This window comes from Megascapheus bottae, chromosome 33 (genome assembly GCF_031878675.1).
Source record: "Megascapheus bottae isolate mThoBot1 chromosome 33, mThoBot2.hap1, whole genome shotgun sequence".
NCBI lineage: Eukaryota > Metazoa > Chordata > Mammalia > Rodentia > Geomyidae > Megascapheus > Megascapheus bottae.
The window spans coordinates 1,324,532-1,348,338 of NC_143541.1; positions in this window are offsets into that span (position 1 = coordinate 1,324,532).

Genomic DNA, 23,807 nt, shown 5'->3' on the forward strand with positions numbered 1-23,807 from the left:
CTTAGAGTTCATGTTTGGTCTGAGAAGCAAAATAGGACTGAGAAAGTAGAGATGTGACCCTTAGCATTATTTTATAATCAGACATGCACGTACTGTTAAGCTTTCTAAGGTAAAAAATGTAATTTAGGCTGAGTTGCATTTGGCAACAAAGTAGCAATTTAAACATAGTGCAAGAGCAAAAACATAAGCAGAGAAGAGGCATTTCTTACATCGGGAACCATTTAAATACGAGTTAAAGACAGAAATCAAAGCTAACAACTTGTCAAAGTTGACAAAGAATGTGTTCCAAGCCTTCTCGTGTAATCTCCCAAATGTTAGATTTTTCCAGAATCATGGATCCACGGAGAGTCACCTGTAGTATCTGCAGTGTGCCATATTATCTCCCTAGTATAATGTCATATCAATTTTCATTTATTTTATATCCTACTTGCAGATTCTTTTAAGCCTGAAAGAATGAAGGGCTGTCATCTTCAGAGGTTTATATCCTGAACAATCAGAAAGGCGACAATAAGGCAAAACTGGCTGTTGGATGTAAACTAGTGCTAGGGAGGGGATCTTAGAAGGAATGATAACAGAAACTCCTCTGTGGATCTCACAGGATGACAAATGAATGCATTTAAAGGAATAGTATAGTTGTCGAGTTCAGACCTGTTGAAGCACATGTCCATTCATAAAAAGGGAAGAAGATGCGGGGGGTGGAGGGAGGGAATGAAGACAGATTATGACTGGAAGTTGCATCAGTTCTGACTTCCATGAGCTTCTAGGAGACTCTGGCAGGGCAATAGGGTAAAAATGCTCAAGTGCAGTAAGTAAATAATCCTGTACAAAGGGAAGTTCAAAGATGAAAACCCATGCCAATCTTCCAGGTGACATTTCATTCTGTAGGTGAAGCTGCTCTTTGAACAGAAAGGAATATGTAAAAAAAATCACATACTGGGGCCAGGAGTTTGGCCTAGTGGTTAAAGTGCTTGCCTAGCATGCATGAAGACCCGGGTTCGATTCCTCGGCACCATAAGTGGTGCTGAGGCTCAAGTGGTAGAGCTCTAGCCTTGAGAAAGTCCAAGGACAATTCTCAGGCCCTGAGCTCAAGCCTAGGACTGGCAAAAAAAATCACATACTACTTGCATTTTATGAAATTAAAATTACTTGACTGGGTTCTTCCAAACCCAATATTATCATTTAGCTAAATTACTAATTTGCCTTTTGAAGGACCAAGGTCTTATTTTTATTTATTCTCTTACACCATTCTTTATAGGTGCATTTGAATTTGGAGGCAAGTTTTAAAAGATCATATATGAACTATGAGATAAGGTTATCAACATTTTATATATGTGCTTACCTGTATAAGTGCTTGAAGTAAGGGATTGGACACTCGTTTCTGAATATTTTTGCCCAAGGAAAGCACTCTATCACTTGAGCCACAGCATCACCTCTGGATTTTTTTTTGGCTGGTTAATTGGAGTTAGGAGTCTCAAACCCAGGCTGGCTGTGAACCATACTCCTCAGATTCCTGAGTAGCTGGGATTACAGACATGAGCAACTGGCACCCAGATTGTTATCTACGCATGAACAAGTTGATTTTATAAGACAGATGCTGGTAGCTCACACCTGTAATCTATTCAGAAAGTCCATGCTATATCTATTCAGAACGCTGAGATCTAAAAGATTGTGATTTCAAGTCAACCCAGATGAAAAAGTTCAAGAGTTGCGCTACATTTCCATAATAACCCAGAAAGATACAGGGCTTGAAGTATCACGTAGATGGTAAAGTGTTAGCTAAGCAGCATGCAGAACACCTGTAAAGCTCTGAAAGCAAACAGGAGCATGTAAAAGAAAAACAGAGAAATAGATTTTACATTAGTATCTCATACACAGCACACACACACACACACACACACACACACACACACACACACACACACACACACACACACATATATATATATATATATATATATATATATATATATATATACCTCCACGGTTGTAAACTAAAAGGAAAACATTAGGGCAGGCATAATGGTTTACATCTATAACTGCAGCTTACTCAAGAGACTTTAAGGAAGAACACAGTTCAGAGGCAACATTGACAAAACGTTAGTGAGACCTCATCTCAGGTAAAGGGGTGGGCACAGCAACATACAGGTACATACAATATACATTCTAGATGTACAGGAAGCATACATAGAAACTGATATGGACAAAAAATGTTAGGCCTTATTTGAAAAACAAAGCAAAAAGAAGTGCTGGGGGCATGGATTCAGTACCTGCTTATTACACAGGAGGCCCTCAATTTAAACTCCCCAGAAAGTAAAGTATTTTCAAGATATTTGAGATTGTTGGAAAAGCTGTGATAAGGAATAGTTTGGATTCTCTCATTCGGTATATGATAAAAATGGATTGGTACTTAGCAAAGGAATATCAAATTTTAAAAATAGTAATTATTTCTTGATTTTATTCTGTGCGGTATTCAACCCTGCTCTCAGAATCTGTCAATTATTTTACCAGTCATGTGTCATCAACTATTCAAGTGTCACCTGATATTATTTATTTGCTCTATCAGCTCTAGCAATTGATGAGTTTTGGCAGCCATATGCCAGTAGGTGACATAGGAGCGCTGGCAGAGCTATTATGTGCTATGAATATATGAACTGCAGGTATGAACTCCAGGATTGAAAAAGACTAGAGTCCCAGAGCTATGCACCCTTGTGAGCTCCCAGAATATTCTATTAAAATGTCTCCCCATGACTCAAGAGGCCCATTTCACTCCCCACTAGCTATCAGATTTCAGATGGCTTAGGTCCAATCACTTCTGCATGCACCATGCTTGCTTCCAGCCAAGGGAAATGTTACTTGGCTTAGGTATTATTTCCTGATATGCTTTGGTAGAGTAAAATCTTTATAGCAAGTGAAAAAGCAACAAGTTGAATCAATAATTAAAAGGTCCTTAGTATGTGCTGGCATAAGGAGAGGAGCTCCTTGAAGTACCATAGAAACTAGCAGGGACATAGAGCTACCAAGAATAGCAAAGCAAATCTTTTTATGTATTTCTTTCTAAAATTGAACATTAATGGGATATTTTCATTTCATTATTTGCTTTAATCAAAACTTACTATAAAGATTAGAATTTGCACTTCAACTATTAAAAAGTCTTAACAGCAATGAAGAAACATCTGAAAGCACCTTAACTCTGCATTTATACCAGATAATATCACCATTAATAAAGAAAATGACTCAGAAAATGAAACCCATTTCATTTTCTTGACTTGACATTGACACAAGCAATAAAAATTTGTATGGATCATGAAGAAGATTGTTTGTTAAAATTTTCTCATGAGCCAGAAGTAAATTAAAATAAAACTTTTCATTTTTTTTGAGTTAACTGAGAAATCAAACAATTTCTTCAAACTTCAGAGCTCTTCTAATATAAAGATCATTCCTGTGTGGCACCACTTATTAAACTTGCCAAAGAATGCTTTATAATTCTACTTCAGGTAGCTCATAAAAAGATATAAGTATACAAAGTAAATATATCAGAGACCTTGACTACTAACATGTGTTGAACAAGTTTCTTTTGCCACAAGTTCTTCTGCTGAATTTAAAGTTTGGAAAATGATTTTTCCAAAAGGAAGTTTTGTATGCAATTATTGTGTGACGTCTCAGATTGTTTCCTGTTTAGAAATATACACTGATCCCTTAATAATATATATCCATAGGAAAAGAAAATATGGAAAATCTACAATTTTGGCAGAAATCCAGCACTGTTCCCAACATAAGGAGATGGTTGTAAGAAGAACCACAATGGTAGTAAAGTTAGTTTTCCTAATCAAATAGAATTTTGGAAATGGAATTTCAATTTCCTAGAAGCAGCATGTGCACTTAACAATTTATGAAAAACCCTGCTATTCTGTGGCTTGTTAGTTAACTCTTCTGAAATTAAGACATTGTCAAAGAAGCCCATCTATGTTCTCCCCTCCCTCCCTCCCTCCCTCCCTCCCCCCCCGTCCCTCCCTCCCTCCCTCCCCCCGTCCCCGTCCCTCCCTCTCTCTCTCTCTCTCTCTCTCTCTCTCTCTCTCTCTCTCTCTCTCTCTCTCTCTCTCTCTCTCTCTCTCTCTCTCTCTCTCTCTCTCTCTCTCTCTCTCTCTCTGTTCCTCCTCCCCTCCCTGGTTTTTCTCTTTTCCCTTCCATGTTTTTCATGACACATAGAATTAAAGTACTGATGAATGGATGGATTTAGCACCCACCTACTGAGTTTTAGGCATATAGTATTTACTTTTCAATAATGTCCATTGCGACATGAAATCTCTCTGCCACTAATTAACTTCTTGAAATTAAAACACACATCAGCTCACAAAGGACATCCTCTTGTTGATACTTCTGTTATCTTCAAGTAAGTGAACATTTGAATATAGCTCCTTTTCACTGAAATAATAAATTCTAACTCTTGTGCTATTACCCATGATATCATTCTGGTAAAGCAATCGTGGTGGGGAGGAAAATGAATTAGATTAAGCTGAGGAATGCATCTGTTTTCAGTGGGAGGCTTAGGACTATTTGAATAAATTATTGGTATTGTTTCCGATCAAACAGCAGTGATGATTCCAACAGCCAGTTGGAATTGTTCCAGCGCTGTTCTCTCATAAACTTCCTTGTCCAAATTAAGTGACTCTCCAGTATTTTCCCATAATATGCTTTCAATGTATCTTCCTCTTTTTCACAATCTGTGTTTTTGTCCCAAGGTGACTATGATCTAAAGATCAATTTTATTAATCTAGCCCTTTCCTACTTTAACTGCTTAATTAAATCATCATGAATCATACTATCTTCCTGTGAGAATAAGATCCATTTCCTTCGTCTATCTCTTCCACCTACTAAATCTTGAAATAGTCATCTTCTTATTATTTTCTAAGTTGCATTTTTATACTAAATCTACTTTCTTTACCTTAAATAATTCCACAATGACCAACACAACTTTTCTACTAGGTGACTTCAGCTTGATAACAAGGTCACTTCTTTTATTGATAACATACTCAGCTAGAAACACAGCCAAAACCCTTTTTAATTCATTCTGCTGGCGCTTCATGCTGCAATGCACACTTTGGAAATATCCGATTTTAGACTTTCTTTGGAGGAAGCTAGTTTCCCACTTTGAATATCTTGCACTAAGCCTGTTAATGCTCTGTAAAGTCTGTCCTAAATATGTTTGTTGTTTCATGATCCAATAACCAAGTGTTACAACCCTATGGCTTCCCTAAGGCCACTGTTGGCCATTGAGAAAATAGAACAGACCAAGCAAAATTAGATGCAAGTTAGGACAGAACAGTAATCATTTCCTTTCTAAAGAAAAGGCAGGGTGATTTAGTTATTATTTCTTTTTTCAAACACAGGGAAGAGCTGGGTAGATCCTTTGGTGCCACTGGCTTTTTTTTATGGGCTGTTGTCCCCAGTTTTATGGGTCAAGAAGCTAATATGCTACAATTATCTCTGAGATATAAATAGCACCTTGGAATTATGGGGGTCATGATAGCAGTGGTTTTTCAAGAAATATTTTCAAAAACTTGAAGGCAGCTCAGATTGTGTGAAATCACTTATACTTTTCTTGGTCTGTATGTCCACTGAGTGATTTCATTTTATATCAGCGGGCCAAAACTCCACCTTAAAAACATGCCAACACCAAGATCGCCTGAACATATATCCTATGAAGAGTCACAAGGTTTTATTACACATGTGACACTGCTAATTACTTCACATTATCTATGTCCATGCCTCAGTCTATCCTGTTTTTTTTTTTTCCTCTAAAACAACTCTCTACTCTACCTTCAGGGAAGAAGGTTCAAGATTGATATACACTCCTTTCCTACAGATTTGGCCAGCCAATAAACACACACTTACAAAACTTCTCTTTACACTGATTGCTGTATTTCATGGTGGACCAAAGGGAACTGTTTCAGTAACATTTGTTTTTAAACTTTTTCTTTTGAACTTTAGCTCCATGACTTAGTGGATAAGCCAGATTAAAAACAAGCCAGGTGCCAGTGACTTATACCTGATATCCTCCATACTCAGGAAGCTGAGATCTGAGGATCACAGTTTGAAGTAAGCCTGGATAAGAAAGCCTGATACTTTTATCTCCAATTAACCACCAAAACAGTACAAGTACGACTACGGTTCAACTGATAGAGAACTACCCATAAACAGCAAAATAAATAGCTCAAGGATTATGGCTAGGTCTTGCATACAAGCCTCATTTCTGGATTTTACACCAAGTGTTAAATACTTTATAAATATGTTTTTGCTGTTTTATCCTTTAATAATTTCTTTTTTAAAATATTTTTATTGTGATTAATAGAAGATAGAAGGTGTATAACTTCACAAACATTGATACCCTTTCTCATGACATGGTCCCCATTTCCCTCCCACCCTCCCCCCGCTTATCTTGGTTTCCTCCCTTCCCTATCCAATTTCAAATAACCAATTAAGCACATATAAAATATATCAGATAACAAGGTAAAATATTGTAACAATATGAGATAACCAAGGGATGGCAAAAGAGATGAGAGATAACATAGCACATTAAGGACAACAATCACTCATTATATGGCTTTTGTTTCCTTATCCTGGAGGTCCTTACATTTAGTGTCATATTATATGGCCTAATGTCTCTAGATTTTGTTCTATTGTAAATCTCTGCTAGGAGAGCCCAAGGTTTCTACTGATTATGACAAATGAGGGAAACCATTGAGCCTATGTTCCTTTGAGTCTGGCTTACTTCACTTAATATGATTTTTTCTAAGTCTTTCCATTTCCTAACAAATGGGGCAATGTCATTCTTTCTGACAGCAGCATAGAATTCCATTGTGTATAAACACCACACCTACCTTATTTTTTAAATAAGATTTTATATTAATTTACTGATGTATGTGTTCTGTATGGCAGCTTTTCATCTACAACCTAGTGGAGTAGAGGTGACAGAGAGTGCTTGGCTCCAGGACCTGGCATCCTTTACAAATATATTTCATGTGCTACATCTATACACTTAATTGTTTAATATGTACAGTCTATAAAAGAAAAAAAATCCTTAATTATGACAGTGCTCTGTATAGTCACTGTTCAAAGCAGTAACCCCTAGCCATCTGTGGATTTGATTGTGCCCAGTATTCAGAAGAATTAAATTTGTAGTATTACTAGATTTTACTAATTTAAATTTAGATGGCCACATGTTGGAGTTGGCTACTAGACTGAGCCACACATAAAATGGGCAATTCTAAAGTCATTATTTAAATGATCATTTTCAAGAAGATTTTTACCTAGACATACTCTTGATAATCATTTAATGTAATCTCAGTCATCACTTTCTTCTAAGATTTCATGTATTTCTTTACAGGAATGAATGTTCAAACCTTTATAGTATCAGAGCTGAATATTTCTATTAAAATTTCCCATTGGCCTTCTAAAGTAACTATGCCTTTAATTCTTGTCAAAGGAAAAAAAAAACTTGGCAATGAAAAGATTTTAATTGACTTTGATTTTGATTGTAGAATCAGGTAATATTTGATTCTGTACAACATAGTTGGTGTTCTGAGGATTCCAGCAGTGGAAGTTGGTTTTACAGAGGAAAATGATGTACAGGGTGCAGTGAAGAAAGCAGAAATGAGAACAAAATGCAGATTTATCTCTTCAAGTTTAATTTCTTAAAGGCAAGGAGAGAAAAACAAAACAGGAAAATAGCTGACTTGTTAATATCAGATAATCATTTTTTACATAAAAAGGCTGAAGAACTGCTTTAAAATGCCCACTGCTACTGCCCTGCCTCAGAAACAATTCACTTTCAGGTTAGGACACAGAACTTTAGCATCCATAACAGCAGTTTTTTTTTTCTAAGCCTAGTCCTTCCAGCAATGAATAAATCAAATCCAAATCAAAGTCTGCCTAAGAAAATGAAGGCTTGGAGAACTGATTTTTTTTCCCCTAAAACCACATGCCTATAAGTTTTTGTTTAAAATTCTGTATCCCTGATTCCAGGTTGCTCAGTAACTTACTTGTAAACTAGCTTGAGGATAGAAATAAATTTAGTTGCATTGGCATTAATGTTGCAAAATACATAAATACCAACTAAAATTCCTTTATAGTAAAAGGTCAAAACATAAGCTTAACATATAGAAATAGTTCAAGTTTTAAAACAAACAGGCCCAGATTTTAAGATTTTATTTCTTGAACTTCAAAAATTAATCCTAATTTTCTAATACATTGAAACTACATTGACATACATACATGATCTAAGAAGAAAACAGTCAAACATCTCTCAATGCTCAGAAAGACAAAAATTCATTAACAGAACTTTTTTTTTTTTTTGGTGGGTCATGGGGCTTGAACTCTGCACTTGGATGCTCTTCAGCTCAAGGCTTCCGCCCTACCCCTTGAACCTCAACCCCACTTCCCATATTCTAATGATTAACTGGAGATAAGAGTCTCGTGTACTTTATTGCCTGGGATGGCTTTGATCCACGATCCTCAGATCTCAGCATCCTGAGTAGCTAGTATTACAGGCTTGAGCCACCGTGCCCTGAGACTTTTTTTTAAATTAAAATCATTTTTCAATCACTCTATTTTTGCACATTAAATGCAATGTAATTCCAGACAAAACTTATTCATAGTTTTAGGAAAGGTTCTGCATGTAGTGCTCTCTCCACTCTCAAAATGTTTGAATAAAGATATATCAGTGTAATAAGCTATGAATACAGAGAGGCAGATAGCTTTGAATGCATACCAAGAAGCATAATGAGCACTGGGTTAAGTTTCCTTTGTAGGCTTCATTTATATCTAAGACCTGTGAATAAGACCACATTCTTTTCACATTAAACATGCAAATATATACAATTATATTAACTGAAATACCGTAGATTCAAAGTGTAAAAGGTCAACAAAATAAGTACCGGAAAGTGTGTACTTGCAAAGAGTGGGGGCAAGGTCAAGAGAAAGGAGAAGAAAAGGAAAAGAATGGGAAAAGGCAGTCGAGAATCCAATACATATCCTAGGAAATCAATAAAAATACGGGAAGAAGTGGATAGAGGAAGGGTGGATGAAAATGTTGAAAGAATGTTGATCAAGATGTGCTGTATTCCTAAACTGCTGGGTTAAATTGCTACTACTCTGTACAACTACTTAAAAATTAAAGAGTTATCGTTTTGCAATAATTTAAAATAACAATTTGACAGAATAGAAGCAAAAATACCAATACAACTTACTGGTTCTTCTCCAGTTCTTGACTGTCCATAAGCCTAAAACTACAACATTTCCATGATGCTATACTCCATAGTGGAAGTTACCAAAAACAAAAACAATCAGGCAAAAACTTGATCTCTGTATATCATAGTGCAAGAAAGGGCTCTAAGTTCAAATTACTTCATCCTATCCACCAATATATAAGGACTCCTAAATAAATGCTCCTAGATGGTGCTGGTAATTCAGTTTAATCTCAACCACTGAATCCTTCATCCTTTTCTTGTTGTTATATAATTTTTCATTGGAAGGCGTGAGAACCAATTACAATCTTTTACAGCTAACCAATACTCTTATTATTAAGAGGTAGCTTCTTTCCTTTGGTTAGCAGTGGTTAATGATTAGAATTTATCTTATACACACAGAAATTAAAAATTAGAAAGTAATGTATGTGGACATCATACATGTGTGTAGACCTATATAGAACATACATCATATGTGTATGTGTGTTTCTTAAGCAATTTAAGGTGAAGTATTTATCCAAAGAGGAAAGTTTTTATAAACGAATCATAATAGAATTCCTTGATTTTTTTTTTTTTTTGCCAGTCCTGGGCTTGAGCTCAGGGCATAAGCACTGTCCTTGGACTTTCTTAATGTTAGAGCTCTATCACTTGAGCCTCAGCACCACTTCTGGCTTTTTTCTATGTATGTGGTACCGAGGAATCGAACCCGGGTCTTCGTGCATGCTAGGCAAGCACTTTAACCACTAGGCCAAACTCCCAGCCCAAGAATTCCTTGAGTTTTACATTTAAAAGCCATGGAGCTGGCTGTGTACTTGTAGGTCATTCCTATCATCCTACATACTCAGGAGACTGAGATCGAAGGATTGCTGTTCCATGACAGCCTGAGCAGTAAAATCTTTGAGAGACTCTTCTCTCCAATTTACCACCCTAAAAGCTGGAAGTTTTGCTGTGGCTCAAGTGGTGGAGCACTAGCCTTGAGCAAAAAGTTCAGAGTTAGCTCCCAGGCCCTGATTTCAAAACCCCCACACAACACACACACACACACACACACACACACACACACACACACACACACACACACACACACCCCAAGTCCCCAGACCTACTTGCTACTTGGAAGAAGAAAAAAGTCAGTCACAAGTTCATTCAATGACAAAAGGGGTGTAAGAAACAGTTTAAGCATCGTAGGTTAGTCTCAATCTTCAAATGAAAATGAATGAAACGGAAGGAAGGTGCAACATCCCACAGAGAGGTATGTTTCCATCCTGGTGTGTTTTACCAATTAATGTTAATTGGCTTCATTAAAATCCTCAGTTACAGTACTTTTCAACCTCTGGCACGTTTAAGAATCACCTGGAGAGCTTGTTAATACAGGTTCCAAATTTCCCAAACCTCAGACATACAGAAGGTCTTGGGGTACGGTCTCGGATTTGCATTTTTAACAAGCTCCTAGATGATGCTGTACTTCTGGTCAGATGTCTACATTCAAGTGCTCTTTACTTCCACCAACACTCACAACACAGCTGTCCTGTGGGGACCACTTGCCTCAGCCTGATGGAGCTGCATGTTTATTCATTAACAATGAAGGCTTCCATCAAATGCATTATTCCTAGGTTACTCAGAAGTCAAAAGATGAATACTTAGGAGTTTGTAGCATAATAAGGGTGAGAACGAAAACGATCCATTTCCATTTGAGAATATGATGCAGTTGGCAATTTAAGTTTTCCTACTCTCGTGTTTCCAGTAGATGTTATTATTTGGCATTTCTTCACTGCAATAGTAACTGGGTGGTAGGATGTGTCATATGTTCATTCTGACGGTATGAATGTAGAGAAAAATTCAAGATCAGATTCGATTAGCTATCATTTTGAAAGAATTCGGTAAAATGTGGGGGTTTTTAGCATTTAATAACTCTGTTCTCCTAAAGGAAAAGTGTATGAGGAGGGCAGTAAACACAGGTATTAAATGCTGACTTCAGCCTTATATTCTCCCCAGAAAATGGCACCTACAGTTGATTTCCCCAGGCTTTCAGGCTGAGAGACAGAAGGAAAGAGCGCCACCTACTGAACAAGCTGAACGCTTACTGCAGCAGCTTGCTCATCCTTGCTTACCCTAAAACATTCTTCATACCTTGAGGGGGAAACAAACAAATGAATGGTGCCAATCTGTCACTAAAATGTAGAATTTAAAACGTTGCCTGAAAAATGGAAAGACTCAAAGAACATGTGATGTGCGGACATGGACACCCTTCACCTGCTGAATTCATGCCTAAATGAAGAGCAGGATCTAGTTCTTGTGTATTTGAAAGCAGATGCATGAGAACGGTATCCATTGTTTTGTTTACTAAATCTTTCCAGAATTGAAAGAAGTCTTTTCCCCTTCTAGATGAGAAGGTGTAGTATTCCATTCAAATCTAACAGAATCTGAATGTCTAATCTTCAAATAATTGATTCAGTGGGAAGCTATAGTAACAACAAAATGTTTTTGCATAAAAATGTGCTTTATGACAGGTTATAGGTGGCATCCAGTAGCCTCTAAGAGTATAGATCTCAAAACTTCCTCTGTGTCCCAACCCACAATCTGCCATGCATTCACTGGGTGACCTTGCATAATTATTGCATCTAACCTTCTGCATCTGTGAAATGCAGATGTCATCTCAGAGAATTATTTTTGAGGGAAAGGTATGAATATGTCAGAGCATAAATACCACAAGCAAGTTCTCAGTAAATACATGTGGCCATTCAACTGCACATCTCACAAAACTTAGATATTGTGACCTGAAGGAATCCTAAAAGACATAGACTAGTAGGGTGGCTAAAAGTCAGACTCACAAGTAACTCAGCTGCAAAAGGAGAAAAATCTTTAATGCTTTTCTCCACATTACAGACATAGTTTCTGACATTAAGTACATATTTTTACAAGTTCTGGGTCTTAAACTCAGGGCCTGGGCACTGAACCTGAACTTCTATTGCTCAAGGCTAGCATTCTACCACTTGAGCCACAGCACCATTTCTGCCTTTTTCTCTGTATGTGGTACTGAGGAATTGAACCCAGAGCTTTATGCATGCTAGGCAAGCACTCTACAACTAGGCAGCATTCTCAGCACAAGTACTATAATATTTGCATTAAAAACTTTGGACAGCCAGGTACCAGCTGTAAAATAGCAAACTTCCTTTAAAGGGAAGAGTCCACTAAATTTCCATCTCCAGAAAAAAAAAATCAACAAACGCAATACCAAGGATGTGATTCAAGTGATCCAAGAAAAACCTAGCAAGTGCAAGGCCATGAGTTCAAACATATGTACCAGGAAAAGAAAAAGGAGGAAGGGGGGGGAGTTTCAGGATAAATACATAAACAAGCTTACCCCACCTAAAGTGCTTAGAAGAAATGCCTGTCACGTGTTGTTTAATTAATGTGAATTGTACAGTCATTGTCATTTTTTCCATTGCTGAGTGCCTTGTGTTTAATAGACTTTATTTTCTAAACCACCCATGATATGGCCTATTTCAGCACCACTGGGCAAGCTGCCATCTTCTCAAATAGAAAGCAATTGAGAACAATTCAGAATAAATTAGACCTTTGAAGATAGGTCAGCCCCTTCGCTGGAGACTCATTTTCCAAACTTGCTACCTCTCGTGCATGCCTGCCAGAGAATGAGGCATTCTCTTCGTATGTCTCTGCATTCCCAGTTTTGCTTTTCTTTTCTTTCAGTGCCTACTCAAAGAGAGTTTTGCGCAAATACCATCCATTTAGTGCGTTCCAGGTGTTTATGCCTTTTGTCCCTGCATAAGCATGGATTCCTCCATCCCTTCTGAGAAAGCACAAGGCCTCACCATGAGTGAGCTAAGTAAAGGTAAATGCTTTGGCTGACAGCTTCCCGGGTTGAAATCTCTTAGTGGCTGGGTTTTCTGGAAAATGGAAACAGTGATACAAATAAATAGAAAACAAACTCCACTTAATGCAGGTTCTAGAAAGCAGTGAGTAGTCTGTATCTGGTAGCTGTGGTGACATAAGGATGCCTTGTACCATGCCGAACCTCAGTGACAGCCAATTAAGAGAATAAACCAGTCACCCGGTGAGAAAAAAAAAAAACTAGGACAGCCATGGCACACTGTCACTAAATGGAGAATTCATTTGAAAAGAAAACTAGAAGCTCTAAGGATTAGTATGAGTTACACAAGGATGACATTAACTCTACTTTGACTAAAAAGACAGGATTGTTATTTCTAGTGTTACACACTGGACTACATGGGCCCAAGTGGGTCACATACAATTTCATTTGATTTATGTCTGGTGATAATAGATTATCACCTCAACTCAATTGTGTGACTCTACAGCAATGGTTAGATGAAAACTACCATAAGCAGACGCCAGAGAGGAGAATTATCTGCATTTAGAAACTTGCTCCCAAAATGTATCAATATTTTTTCCTACAATGATTTTTATATTCTATACACTTAATGTTTTATTACATATATTAATATGTACCTATGACATCCAGTCTTCAGCTTAATTTTAATTATATTCTAAAATCTAAGTGCCAGTGATTGTATATAGAAAGTCCCTTCTTGAATACTTGTTTGTTAAACATGACATTTGAAATATGATGTAAAAATCAATGTTAATAAGTTCTTTAATTAAAAAATAAAAAAATTATCATCAAAAGAGAGTTGTCACACACAGTGGTTGGCAGAAGTCTCCTGGCCTCAGTAACTGGATTTCAAGGCAAAAGTAATTGAGATTGTCTACCCTGTCTTTAACTTTTATAAGCTAAATGCTATGTATTTGGATGCCACCAACCACCTCTACTAATATAAAGTTAACTTTAAATCAATCCATTTGTTTAAAATTGAAAACTAAAATCCTCGTTTTACTAGCCATATTTCACATGCTTGATAGTCACATGTGGACAATGGATTCCTTCTTAGGTAGCACAGATACACATTTCCATCGCAAAATGTTGTCGGTTGAACACTTGCTTGGAACAGCTGATAAATAATCCGAATTATAGCTTTATACCAAGGCCAGAAGTAGCAGAGAGAAGTATTTCCATAAAGTATAACAACAAGCTTAAATAAAAATGATGTTAGAAAACCACTCCAGACAATTCTTGGGAGAATTTAACCAAATCTAAGACACATGCATTATGCAATGAAGTCTGTAATTTGTGATATGAGAAAGATAAACCTGAAGAAAATAAATAATAAGTAGAACCTAACGAATTGCAATGAGGGTAGGGGGAGAAAAAGCCAGCAAATATTAAAACATTAAAGTGATTCTGATAGAGGCTTACCTGATTTTCTAATTTATTTATAAGCATCTTTGAAGTGGTTTTCACGTTCAAAGTCACAACAGGGACTTTTCTAATCAATATTTATGTTGCTTGCATTAATCCCGGAAAACAGGTAACACTTTCAAATGCTGATAGATGTGGAAGATGATGCAGATTGGCTCAGGACTCCATCTACCCATAGAAATGCCTATTGTTGCTGCAATTCCAATAGACGCCGGCATGAATTTTAAACAGAAGACACATTTTTATCTGCTTCGATTTCATTTCTGCAGTAAAATATCTGATGACTATTCAATTTGGTCTGAAGTGTAAAATATCAATAGGACCTCTCATTATATAAGGATTTTAAAAATTCTAACTCAATATTGTCAGTTCTTATAGTGTGTGTGGGGGGGGTGTATGTGTTTTACTATCCATTGAACTAATAATCACTACGGGTAGTTTAGTATCTGGTTTGAAGTCAGAAAAGACATCATCATTGCAACACTGACTGTTCACAGTAATGATTCTATTCCCCTCCCCTTTTTCCTTTACTTTCCCTCCTCAGCCGTTCTTTCCCCTCCTCATGATTCCCTTCCCTGCCCTGTTTTTGACTCTCCCCTCCCTTCCCTTTCTTCCTCTGCCTTACTGTGGACCCTATGTGTCCTAGGCAAGCTCTGTACCGCTTGAGCTCCATCTCCAGCCAGGGAAAAGTCATTTTATGGAATGTACCTCACTTGCTCCTGACACAGTCTTCAGGAAATAGACGAGGTCATGTTTGTCCTTAACTTAGAACTCTGTGTGGAAAGCAACTGGTGTTATAGAACTAAAAAAATAAGATAAAAATAAAAATGTGTCCAAAGACTCACAGAGAACTCTGTTTTCCTGTATTTCTCTATTTGTGTCTTGCTCTCTTTGTGTATTCAGAGCTCTAATTTGGTGTGTTTCTCCCTTGTGAGTGTCTTATAACCTGTTGGCCACTGCTAACTATACTTTATATAAAATGGGATGAGAATAAAGGGGAAGTGAAAAGACAAGAAAAGAAAAGGGGTGAAATGTGGTAGAAGAGTCAGCTTATGCCCTTAAAAATAAACTGACAGGGGCCGGGAGTTTGACCTAGTGGTAGAGTGCTTGCCTAGCATGCACGAAGACCTGGGTTCGATTCCTCGGTACCATATACATAGAAAAAAGCTGGAAGTGGTGCTGAGGCTCAAGTGATAGAGCTCTAGCCTTGAGAAAGTCCAAGGACAGTGCTCAGGCCCTGAGCTCAAGCCCAGGACTGGCAAAAAAATAAAAAATAAAAAATAAACTGACAATAAAACATCATGAGTGGTAAATGTAATCTGTTACCATGGGTGGGCCTCTGCTCTACATAAAGGTTTAATATAATGATCAGAAATGCCATAGAGATGTGGTATGAAATTCCAGAAATCCCACATGTGCTGCGAAAGATCTTGAGGCTTTTAAGCATGAGAAATCAGATGTGAGGAAGACTTCTTCAAATACAGATGCAGGGTCTCCTTGCAACTTTGGTTCCTAAGTTTAGGGAAGGTCTCAAAATCTTTGTTTCTGACTAATTCATCCGTGACAGGATTTCTTCTTGAGAACCCCAGGAGAATTCTGAGACCTAGTGGGTGCCATTTCAGTCTCTGGGATCACCTACATCCACAGAATTGAAGGCAACTAGAACTACCAAGGGTTTCGAAGCATGTGGTTTTCTCATGTCAAAAGCTAGGGATCAGGGTAGGTAGGTGCTGTGCCTTAAATCATCTAAGAAACATACTCAGAGTCAAGCATGGCACATGACCCTGAGGGTAGAGTGTCTACCTTTCGGTCTGCAGTCTAGTTCTACTGTCCTTCTTTCAGCAGCATGACCCAGAAAATAAGAAGTCCTGCTTCGATCTCCTTCTTCATAATCACATGTCAGAAATTACCATAAATGATTCTCATATCTCCGGAGATACACATATGGGGAGTCATATATACATACATATACATATTTTCCTGGTAGAATTGAATAATCTCATACTTACTTTCATATGTGATTCTTGTTTTATGCATTCTAGATTTTTCTATCATCCTTACATTATGTCATGTGTTTCTTGTAGGATATATTTGTGCACAGATACTGAGAAGCATACAATTACTTATATATGTACTTACTTATGTACTATACTTACTTATATGTATATATGTATTAATATATGTAATGACATGTATACATATACATACACATACATGTATGTATTTGTGTATATGCATGATGTCATATATAATTCACATATGCAGATTCAAATAATCTTTTTTTTATATTTTCTATTGTAATTAATAAAAGGGTTACATGATATTTGCCAGATAGAAGGTGCATTAATTCACATACATTGACACCCTTAAATAATCTTTATGGAGTTGGAAGTAATAGCTTCTGTTTTTTAATTTAAAATTTGCTTTTGGTTTTCATGATAGCCTTCCCTAATCAATCTTTCTACTTATTTCATGAAATCATTCCATTTCATTTCTTTGTTATCTGTTCCCAAAGACAAGAAAATTACCAAGCTTATGTTTCTTTTGCCCTTTCTTAAATTGCTCATTTAAGAAGATTTAGTTTTAGAAACAAATGACTGTTACTAAATTATTATTACACTGAACATCTTTCATCAACTGTTTCTGACATTGTAACACTGGAAACAATTACTTAAATGATTTCAAAAATCAATCATTAAATCTCTTTGGCTTTGAAAACTTCCTCTTGAGTTATAGAATTGTACTTTTTCTCAGATGTAATATAAACATGTGTGTATATATGTATGTGTATATATATGTATGTATATATATGTGTGTGTATATTGCATGTGTGTTTTAGTGTTGGGATCTAACCCAGGTTCTCATATGTTCTCAGCTTATGCTCTACTTCTGAGGTCTTCCTCAGCTTGATATACATTTTTAAATATTTTGACATCTAAAAAATGATCTCCTGGTGCTTTAATCTTCACAAAAATATTGCCAAGGGGCTTTATAATCTTGCTTTATCAGAATGTACTGTCACAATTTTATTAGAACCTTAGTATTTTATCAGTTTTTGAACCTTTCAGACTTTCTTTAATAATTGCCTTAATTATGTTTTTTTTTTTAGACTAGCCCCCTGATTGTGTGGATTTCCATTGTCTAACCTGCATGTGCTTCACTTTTACTTGAAATAGTGTTTACTTCTAAATCACCACTCTTTCTCCTATATTTCAGGAATGACATCAAAAATTTGTGTTACAATGTGCAGAATTTATTTAATAATACTTTTTTAACCTTTATTTTCTGACACAGCTTTCAATGTATTTTTCTGATGTCATTTTCTCTGTCAGCTACTGTATCTTGCACAACTTTTTCTTTTCCAGCCTCTCACCACTTTTTCAGCCCATTATTTTGTCTGTTCTTATTTACTTCTTTTTTTTAGCATTTTTTATTTTATTTTTTTATTGTAATTAGTAAAAGGGTTACATGATATTTGCCAGATAGAAGGTGCATTAATTCACGTACATTGATACCCTTTCACATGTCTTGGTACCCATTACCCTCCCCCCAAATCCCCCACCCGTCTTGGTTTTCCCAAATCAAATTTCAAATAACCAAATACAAATAAATTCAATATATCAGATAACAAAGTGAGATACTATACCAATATGAGATAACCAAGGGACAGCAAAGGAGATGAGAGACAACATAGTACATTAAAGGACAACAATCATTCGTTATATGGCGTTTGTTTCAATATCCTGGAGGTCCTTTCAATTAGCTTCACATTATATGGCCTTATGTATCCAGATTTTGCTGTATTGCAGATCTCTGCTAGTAGAGCCCAAGGTTTCTACTGATTATGACAAATGAGGGAAACCATTGAGCCTAAGTTCCTTTGAGTCTGGCTTACTTCACTTAATATGATTTTTTCTAAGTCTTTCCATTTCCTAACAAATGGGGCGATGTCGTTTTTTCTGACAGCAGCATAGAATTCCATTGTGTACAAATACCACAACTTGTTGATCCACTCATCGACTGAGGGACATCTAGGTTGGTTCCATATCTTTGCTATGGTGAATAGTGCTGCAATGAACATTGTTGTGCTAGTGGGTTTAGTATGCCCTTGTTTCTGGGTGGTTGGGTAAATGCCAAGTAGTGGAATTGCTGGGTCATAGGGGAGTTCTATGTTTAGCCTCTTGAGGCACTGCCACACTGCTTTCCATAGTGGTTGAACGAGTTTGCACTCCCACCAGCAGTACAGTATTTACTTCTTTTTTTAACACATGCTATCTTTTGTTGGATTTGTCATTTATTGACATTTAATTCAAATTGAAGCATATTCTTTCCCCTCTTCTCTCTCCTCCCTTTTGCGCTCTCTTTCTCCCTCCCTCCCTCCTTCCCTCCCTCCCTCCCTCCCTCCTTCCCCCTTCCCTCCCTCCCTCTCTCCCTCCCTCCCTTTCTTTTTGTTTCGTTTTCGCTTGGTAGTGTTGCTGAACTTTTTCACTCAAGACTATCACCCTACCACTTTGAGCCACAGTGCAACTCTGGTTTTCTGGTGATTAATTGCAGATAAGACTCAGATCTCATCCTCAGATCTCATCCCCCTGTAGTCCTAAAATTACAAGTGTGAGCCTCCAGTACCAGCATTCCTTCTGATTACTTATTAAATCATGTTTTTCTTAAAAGGCTCTCAAAGCATACTTTATACTTTGGATTTCCCATTCTAGATTCTGTGAAGGTTTTTGTATTTTTTTATTTGGACTGTACTAGGACACATGTTGCTTGGTAAGTGAAAACTTTGTGATATTTATAATGTTACCCAACCCATAGAATGCCCTTGATCAATGCTACTACCTATTTGATTATAAATTGATCCTCAACTTATATCTACGAATGAAAGTAAATTAAAGTGCACAGTTCCTGGCACAATTCCCAGAGAATTTTCTTTTGTAATTTAAAACGATGCTTTTTAATCCTTTGCCATTGAGTCCTTACCTCTAAATTAAAGTAGACCAAGAAAACCTTCTCCATATATTGCTTCCAATCTCTTCATTGCCCTCTGCCTCAAACCCTACTGCTTTATTCCTGATAGCTACACTTTCCAAGATGTGAAGTGCCTCTATTGTAGAGACACTTCTTAAGTCCAATTTTTTACTTCATTTTACTTTTGATACTGGGAAGAGACACAAGCATGATTGAGAATGCACGTAAAGGAAGCCACCATACAGTGAACTGGAAGAGAAAAGAGGTAGAATCTCTTTATGATTCTAGGACTTAGATACAGGAAGCAGAGTGGGCAAGAAGGAGAAATAAAAACATAGAGAAGAGGAACTAGAGAAAGCATACATCTGATCATATTTAGGAATATGAGTCTATTCTGCAATCACAATTTTTCCCTCTGTCATTGGCTTCATAGTTAATGGAAATTCCTCCCATTTTCCAGGAATAGACTCTCGGTCAGTTTTGATTTTTGTGCTTCTGTGAAGTTTCTTTCCTCTATTTCAATAACCGTTTTAGAGACAAGTTGATAGAGACTCTCTGGCTCAAGGATGAATATCCTGGTGCCTTTTTAAATGAAAGCTGGTTTAGGTAGAATTTCAAAAGAAAACAACTTCCATGCCTGGATATAATCTCATCACTGATTCTTCCCATTCTATGTTGATGTGATTCTTAATATTAATGCTTCATTTCAGTGCCAAGTTCTCAGTTCAAAGAATGACATGCATTCCTTAACTTTGAATACAAATCTTTAGCAACCAGTTTTACAATCATTTAAGATTACTTTGTACATTGCATAACCTAGATGAAATTTGAATCTAACTTGTTGTTTTGTAGAATAAATTAATATGGAGAAAGCTTGTATTTCTACAACTACATTATGAATTTTCTTGTCTTTTTTATGTCAAAACCCTTGATTTTATCCATTTTTAATTCACTTTCCACACATTTAAGGATTCAATATTTGTGGTTCTAAAAATATAGCAGGCACAATTTTCACAGGAGGAGCTCATAAAAATATTTACATTTCCCAGACATTACTTTCAAGGATTTAGACTGAGTAAAGACATTTAAAATAAGCACAGACAAATAATATTAATACAGGTCCAGTCATAGTTACAAGAATGTTTATTATCAGGGAAGTAGATAAGCTAAGTTCCTATTCTCTTCTTATTAACTTCAAGAAATTATTTCTTAAAAATTTAACTGTGCATCTATTTTGACAACTTTCTGCCTCTTAATGGCATTTTTGATCATGAGAACCCCTGGACTGCCTCTTTAAAAATCTGCAAAGATGCAGGCTTAACATTCTTGTAAGTTGGCTAGGTTTCCACAGTCTGTTCTAAAAGTGAGTAAACTATTCTCTAATATTTTCCCAAATGAACACTATTAACTACCATGTATAAATGTATAAAGATGATAATTATATGTAGAAAATGCGCAATGAAATAGGAACAGAATACCAAAGGTAAGATTTATATATGTATCCTTCAACCCACGCTGTTATCTAAATCTCAGATTCCTCATCTGCCATATAAGGTAAATCTCACATTTATTATTAACCTTCAGAGGTTTGAGAACCATTGAAATAATGATATTGGGACTAAGTAACATGAATTATCCTCACAGCCATTCTGGTGCCTTGCTGGGTGGAGGGGGCTTTCCACCTAGCTCTGAAAAGCATAGAGATACGACAGACCATTCTTTGAATTATAGATGCCATGCTGCTTAGCCCCAGGAAAGCTCTGAGGATTTCCCTAAGTGGTTTGTTTTGCTCAACCCCCCCCCCCCCAGTAGAGTATTTCCTTATATAGTCTGTTTGTGTTGGACTTGGATCTCCACCTCAAGCATGAGGTTTTTGTGTTTCAAAGCTTTGTTCAAACACCATTCTGGGTGTCTTTGAGGCAGAAGTCCAGCTGGAGTAGTCAGCTCTCCAAATCTCCCAATTCAACCTCTCAATATGTAGCTTCTCTATTTCTCATGATTGAATTCCCATACAACACCATAGCAGGACATATGTGAACTCAGCCTGCATTCCAGAAAGTATGATAAGTGAAAGCTGCTCTGTCTAACACCAAGGTGACATCAGTCGAATGCTGAGATTCTGTGATTGTACTGAGAACCCAATAAGCAACATGGACTTATTGAGAAATTTACCAAGAATAAAAGCTAAGTAAGAGCCAGAAGCACGGCCTAATGGTAGAATGCTTGCCTAAGCAAATATGAAGCCCGGGGCTCGATTCCTCTGTACCACATACACAGAAAAAGCTGAAAGTGGTGCTGTGGCTCATGGGGTAAATTGCTAGATTTGAGAAAGCTATCAACAGTGCCCAGGCCCTGTGTTTAATCCCTAGGACAGGAAAAAAAGCTAAGTATACAACAAATGTCTTCTTTGTCTTTCTACTTCAAATAAATAATTGTTATTTATTTTAATTTTTAAATTTTCAACAAGTATCCAACTTTATTCAATAATGAAAGATTTTTTTTTTCCAAAAAAATTGTGCTTGGTCTTCTCAAACATATTTGATATTTAATAGTAAAAGATTTTTTTTATCAATGTTTGTGAAGTAATGCACTTTCTATCTGGTGAATATAATATAACCCTTCTATTAATTACAATAAAAATATACAAAAAAAGAATTTTTGTTTTTTTATGAAACAATGCAAGATTAGTGCTATTCTTTTTAGACAAAATGATTTCCTTATTTAAATAGGAAGGTACAGGTAAGGATTGTCCCCCAAAATTGTTTTTTTTTTCCTAACAATATCTTTTTCATACTTTATTTCTTCTGTACTTCTTTAATGAGTTATAGACTTGTATCCAGGTACTTCTCAATAAATTGTATTTGCAATAGCTATAGTTTTTATTGTCTTACTTCAGACTTTAGCCTGATGGTTTTTACTTAATTGCTCAATTTTTTTAAATTTAATTAGCTCTAGATGAAAGAACAGATGGTCTGTGAATCCATTGGTGTTATATTGATGTGATAATATACTTTGGTTCTGTCTAATGGGGTGGCTCTTCTTTTCTAAATTTTCTCATTAAATAACACTCTTAGTTTCTCATTTTGTTAAAATTTTGTGTCCTGAGTAATGTGAAGTAAACATGATTTTTTTTTCAGTTAAATTCTGGTAAAGCGCTGCATCCTATTTGATAGTGTTAAATCTCATATATTTAGATTCATATATTTATGGTCACATGAACCCTATAATTTTGTTTAAGAAAATTCCCTCAGTTGGTATCTGGGAATAAGTCAGGAGTGAAAACAAACTGTGTCCCTGGTCCATGGCTCTAATTTTACTTCCAGTTTAGCTTGGGGTAGGAGAAATTTTCACTAAACATTATAATCACATAATGTAAATTATAAGATAAGGAGAAATGCAACTGTTGAATAAAGAAGGCTAAACAAATATAATCAAGAGGAATTGTCTTCCAGAAAGTGTCACCTAAGCTGAGATATGAATGAGTGGCAATAAACTAGGTAAGGAGCAAAGAGGAGTAGAAAGGATAATCAAAGGATGTTCCAGTAATGAGAAGGCCTTAGCATGGGGAGAAAAAAAAAAACAATGTTTTAGGTAAATGAATAGAAACTGGTATGACTGAAACAGAGAAATAGAAGTGAAGAATTTTGTGAGATGAGGTTTATAGAATTCAAGTGGTCAAACCTTCCAGTTAAAGCGAAATTTCTAGACAATCTAGCAAAGCCACTTGAAGTTTTAAAGAAGGGAATATTACCATGATTGATTATGAAAAAAGCAATCAGGCTAATTTCAACATACAGATTGAACTGAGCAAATGAATGAACAATCTTCCACGAGGCAATATAGAAAAGAATATTTCTAAGAGGCAATAAAGAGAAAGAGTTCCTTAAATTCTCTTATGAATTTCTCTGAATTCTCTTATGATTTACAGCCAACAGTTGACAATATAATGTAAGGATTGGAAACCAAAGTCACATTTCAATACAAGTTATTTACAGAAACAGAGAAGGCAGGCATCTGAGAGCTTCAGAATGTGTTACAGTTCTCATTCTGAATATTTCAAGTGGTTTTTTTTCATGGAAATAACATTTGCATTATATATTTTATTTTTCATTTCCATATTTTCATATTTGTCCTCTGTAAAAAACAAATTTTAACAGGATGAGATAGACCAACATTATTAGATGCAAACACCCTGAAATGAAAATATACAAGTAATGAGAATATACCTGTAAACTATAGAGTGTAGTGAGGTAATATGAATAGCAATTTTTCTTGTTAACGAGGATGCCATATATAAGCCA